Raw genomic sequence first — 6,102 nt, forward strand, 5'->3', positions numbered from 1 at the left:
TGCATTGCAGCTTATCTTTTGGAGCCTTTAGGTCCAGGCTCCAAAATTACCTAGGTGCACCTCTGTGGAGGAGACCCATTGGCAACACGACATTCCCAGGTTCAGACAACATGGGAAGGGACAGAAGCACCAGCTCTCGGCTGGAATGCACACTCACCGGGAACAAACGGTTCCCTTCCACTTATGTGCTGCAGTTACACGTGAAGCTGCTGAGGGAGGGGGAGGAGAGCGAGCAAGAGAGAGCGCATTTATTTCTAAGCTGCAAACAGAACTCTAGATTAATACTTTCTGGATCCCAGAAGGATGTAGTGGATCAAAATGTCAAACTGTCTTTCCCGTTATATTTCTGTTACGTTCATCAACGATGAAAATATATGTATAGTTACACATCTCCAAGAAATCGCTTGAAACAATCCACGGTTTACAAAGAAACCTTCTGTTTTGAAAGTGAACCTAGGAACATAGGAAGCTGCCTTCTACCGAGTCAGACCTTTGGTCCATCTAGCTGAGTATTGTCTGCACAGACCGGCAGCAGCTTCTCCAAGGTTGCAGGCAGGAGTCTCTCTCAGCCCTATTTTGCAGATGTTGCTGGGGAATGAAGCTGGGACCTTCTGAATGTAAAGCAGATGCTCAGCTACTGAGCTACCATCTAAGCCAAAGCCAAAGCTTAACCCTGAGTACATAGGAAGCTGCCATATACTGAGTCAGACCCTTGATCCCTCGAGCTCAGTATTGTCTACCCAGACTGGCAGAAGCTTCTCCCAAGTTTCAGGCAGGAGTCTCTCTCAGCCCTACCTGGAGATGCTGCCCGGGATTGAACCTGGGACCTTCAGCGTGCAAAGCAGATGCTCTATCATGGAGTGACGTCCCCATCCTGGGCACAGGACGGATCCCAAGAGAAGTCTGACCAGCCCAACACAGAGCGGAGCTATTACTTCTTCTGATCGGGACACTCCGCCTCTGTTGATGCAGTCTTAAGATTGCATTCAACTTTTTCACAGCTGCACCACACCTTTGCCCTCCCGGCTGCAAAACTGCCCCCTGCCCGCCTACTTCACTCACCACGGTGCTCCAGATACACACATATTTTATTTTATTTTATTTTCCATATTTCTATACTGCCCAAACTCATGTCTCTGGGCGGTTTACAACAGAAAGGTTACAAAATTAATTAAAACAGAATCAATGGTAACAGAAACGATTGACACATCACAGCAATTTAAAATGTTAAAATGTTAAAACAATGTTAAAACTATTAAAACACTATTTCATTAAAAGACTATTTAACTAAAGGGCCTGGATGAACAGATGTGTCTTTAAAGATATCTTTTTAAGTTGTCAGAGATGGTGGGGGTGCGTTCCGACACTTTGGGGCAGCAGCGGAGAAGTCCCATCCCTGAGTAGCCACCAGACAAGCCGGTGGCAATTGCAGACAAACCTCTCCTGATAATCTCAATGGGCGGTGGGGTTCATAGTGAAGAAGATGTTCTCTTAAATACGCAGGGCCCAAGCTGTTTAGGGCTTTATAGGATATAACCACCACCTTGTATTTTGCCCAGAAACTTATCGGCAACCAGTGTTGCTCTTCCAATACAGGAGTAATTTACAAGAGTAATTATACATTTGGAAAGGCAGGGGGGAAAGATGAGGAGGGATGATTCGGATCCGGAAAACAGCCGGCGGGGGAAAGGGTTAAACACCCGCTTCCCTCCCGCCAGCCTGGGGTCTGTATTTCTTCCTTTCTCATTTTTCTTTTGAAAGGCTTGGACTCAAGGTGGAAGGGTCGGTGGGGAACGGCTGATTAATCCCTCTCCCCTCCAGTCATGTTTCAGCTCGACATCCATCTTCCGAGCAGCTTTTTCCATACAGAGGTGAAAAGAAATGAGGTCTTCTGATCTTCCTCGCAACTCTGCTGCAGTTAGAAGATCAGCTGGTGGGGGAAATCCACAGTGCTCTGTGCAAGATGCCATTGGAGCTGAAGCTTGTGGTTCTTACAATCAGGAGAGCTGGTCTGGTGGTGGCAAGCATGACTTGTCCCCTTAGCTAAGTAGGGCCCACCCTGGTTTGCATTTGAATGGGAGACTAGAAGTGTGAGCACTGGAAGAGATTCCCCCTCAGGGGATGGAGCCGCTCTGCGAAGAACATCTAGGTTACAAGTTCCCTCCCTGGCAGCATCTCCAAGATAGGGCTGATTGAGATTCCTGCCTGCAACCTTGGAGAAGCCGCTGCCAGTCTGTGAAGACAATACTGAGCTAGATGGACCAAGGGTCTGACTCAGTATATGGCAGCTTCCTAGGTTCCTATGTTACAGGCAGGAGTCTCTCTCAGCCCTGTCTTGGAGATGCTGCCAGGGAGGGAGGGAACATGGAACCTTCTGCATGCCAGCAGGCAGGTGCTCTTGGCCCCATCCCCTGAGCGGAATATCATATGGTACTCACACATGTAGTCTCCCATTCAAATGCAAACCAGGGCAGACCCTGCTTAGCAAATGGGGCAATTCAGGCTTGCTTCCAAAAGACCAGCTCTCCTCCCCTGCAGATACTCTTCCCAGAGCGGCCCCATCCCCTAAGAGGAATATCTTCCAGTGCTGACACACGTTGTCTCCCATTCAATTGCAAACCAGGGCAGAACCTGCTTAGCAAAGCGGGCAATTCAGGCTTGCTACCACAAAACCAGCTCTCCTCCCCTGCAGATGCTCTTCCCAGAGCGGCTCCATCCCCTAAGAGGAATATCTTCCAGTGCTCACACACGGCATCTCCCATTCAATTGCAAACCAGGGCAGGGCCTGCTTAGCAAGTAGTGGGCTCTCCTTTGCTGGAAGTTTCCAAACAGAGGCTTGTGGGCCATCCAGCTGGGATGTGGTAGCGGATTCCTGCACTGAGTGGGGGGCTAGACCCCTGTTTCCAATTCTGATATTCTAAGACTCTGTGATTCTACCACTAAGGACGACTCCTGGCCCTGCGTCATTCAGCACCAGACCCAGCCCGGTCAGCCAAGAGGTGCTTGTCCTCCATCGGAAGAAGCATCACCAGGCAGCTGCTGAAGGATACCGGAGGAAGGGCTGAGATCTGTGAGAGCTGAGTTGATTATTCAACTCAGAACAATCCATTCCCTACCAAACATTGCCACCAAGGGGTCAAAGGCTTGAAAAAGAAATCACAGCTAATTTTCCCACAGCTGGCTTCACATGTGTAATGCACAGCACCATTTGAGGGAACATAAGAAGCTGCCATATACCGAGTCAGGCCTTTGGTCCTTCTAGCTCAGTATTGTCAACACAGACGGGCAGCAGCTTCTCCAAGGTTGCAGGCAGGAGTCTCACTCAGCCCTATCTTGGAGATGCTGCCAGGGAGGGAACTTGGAACCTTCTGCACGCAAGCATGCAGATGCTCTTCCCAGAGTGGCCCTATCCCCTAAGGGGAATATCTTAGCGTACTCACATGTAGTCTCCCATACAAATGCAAACCAGGGTGGACCCTGCTTAGCAAAGGGGACACATTCATGCTTGCTACCACAAGACCAAGTCACCTTAAGTGGCGCAGCAGGGAAATGCTTGACTAACAAGCAGAAGGTTGCTGGTTCGAATCCCCGCTGGTACTATAATGGGCAGCAGCAATATAGGAAGATGCTGAAAGGCATCATCTCACACTGCGCGGGAGGATGCAATGGTCAACCCCTCCTGGATTCTACCAAAGACAACCACAGGGTTCTGTGGGTGCCAGGAGTCGGAATCAACTCGATGGCATACTTTACCTTTACCACAAGAGCAGCTGAGAAGCCACCACAAGGACACCCAAAGCCTCATCTGGTTAAATCACTCCCTGAAATATTCGATCATGGAGACCGAAAACTGAAGCCCCTCTTCATATCAGAATAACGTACAGTGTAGAAGAGTAAGAATTACTCACACATGGTAGACCTCATCCCTTCTGTTTTTATTTATATTTATCTTCCACTCTTCCTCGAAGCAGCCCAGAGCAATAATACATGCTTTATGTTTATCCTCACAACAATCCTGCAAGGTAGGTTAGGCGGAGAGATCAGTGACTGGCCCAGAGTCACCCGTGGGTTTTATGGCTCTGAAGGGGGATTTTAACTCTATCCATTTCAAGACGGAGACAAAGATGACAAATAATATACCACTTTTCAGCAAAAGCTTCCAAAGTGTTTTACGACAACATAAATAAATAAAAATATTTAAAAGTTAAAATAAGTCATTTCAACACTCTAACCACTACATCGCGCAGACTGCCACGTACAATAAGTGAACAAAACATCCACTGAGGCTTTCAGGAAACACAAAGAAATCGCAAAGAAATCACAAATTTCACAAAGCAATCACTTTCACTTTCACTTTCACTTTCTATCGCCAAGAAATCCGAGCAACTTGTGCCCAGGTATGTCAACTCAGGCAACGATATGGAAATATTTCCTTTCTGAGCACCAACCCCTTTGCGAGATGCTGGACAAAGAGAGGTGATATATTTTTATATTTATCGATAGACTAAAGACCCTCACACCTCATGGTCAAGTCAAGTCACCTTTATTACGGTCAGAGGCCAGCATAATATTACACATGAAACGAAGGTAATACTAGAGAAAAGTTACATGTTATTTATTTATTTATTTTTACTTCTATATCCCGCTCTTCCTCCAAGGAGCCCAGAGCGGTGTACTACATACTTGAGTTTCTCTTTCACAACAACCCTGTGGAGTAGGCTAGGCTGAGAGAGAAGTGACTGGCCCAGAGTCACCCAGCTAGTCTCATGGCTGAATGAGGATTCGAACTTGGGTCTCCCCGGTCCTAGTCCAGCACTCTAACCACTACACCACGCTGGCTCATGTTGATAGAGGTGATTGCAAATATGATGATAGATATTGTGAAAAGGCTAGAATTAAGAATAAAAAAGAAACAAGCTGCAATACTAAACTAAAACCGCTAAGAAAGCAATCACTTTCACTTTCACTTTCACTTTCTTTCGCCAGGAAATCCGAGCAACTTGTGCCCAGGTATGTCAACTCAGGCAACGATATGGAAATATTTCCTTTTTGAGCACCAACTCCTTTGCGAGATGCTGGACAAAGACGGGGTTTTTTTTTTGATCGATAGACTTAAGACCCTCACACCTCATGGTCTGAATTTGGAGGATAATACATAAAAACAATTCTCATCCACCTGAAACACTTATCCATCACTCTCTTCTGGTCATCGACCCTGGAACTCTGCTCACACAGCATTCTTTACTATCTCTTTGTGACTGTAAGTGCTCACCCAACCTTCCAAAAATATCCATTTGTTTCTGATAAAGGCGTAAGCTGAAACATTCAACTAATATTTGGCTTCCTCTGTTTGAATCTCTGAGATCAGTCATCTAATCTATCTATCATATTTGTTTAGCATATATTTATTGTATACCGCCTAAAGCTCTGGGCACAATAAAACAGGTTTTTATTATGTCCCCTGCTAACTGAGCAAAGAGGCACCTTTTAAAGCAGTGATTCTCTTTATTGAGCAGGGGGAGAGCAACTGGCCGTATCCATCCCCAGCACATCATCCTTCCAGAGGTGCTCTTACCCCCTTTTTCATACAAAATAAGTTGGGAATCAGAAAGAGCACGTACACCTGTCTTTTCTGCTATCTTTTTCTGTAGGAGGGAAAGAGAGACGTTGCTTCCCAGACTCCCCTTGGCTAAACGCTCTATTGATTTCTATGGTCTAAAAAAACCCCGGATGTTACATACAGAAATCCTAGGCTACCTAACTCTACCGTTTTCTTAGCTCTAGGTCCGCCGTATACCAAGGAAGCTGACCTCTACAAAGATGGCCGCTCTTCCCTCAGCATGGTCTTTCATAGTTCTACCGCCTCGCTTGAGAGTCTGAAGAGATGAGGGAATAAAACCTTCTTTTAAATTCCTAAAGTCCAAAGGCCTTGGCGGAGAGACGAAAAGGGCGAGGGGGAAGCTTAAGAGCTTCGCTATGTGTGTGACAGTTCCCTGCGCGCCTGCCGGAAACAAAGATGGCGGCGCCCTTTCTCTACGGAGGGGGCGGAGCCACTCTCCAACAAGCAAAATGGCGGGTGTGGCGTCAGAAAGGGGCAGGATT

This window comes from Hemicordylus capensis, chromosome 16 (assembly GCF_027244095.1).
Source record: "Hemicordylus capensis ecotype Gifberg chromosome 16, rHemCap1.1.pri, whole genome shotgun sequence".
In the NCBI taxonomy this organism is placed as follows: domain Eukaryota; kingdom Metazoa; phylum Chordata; class Lepidosauria; order Squamata; family Cordylidae; genus Hemicordylus; species Hemicordylus capensis.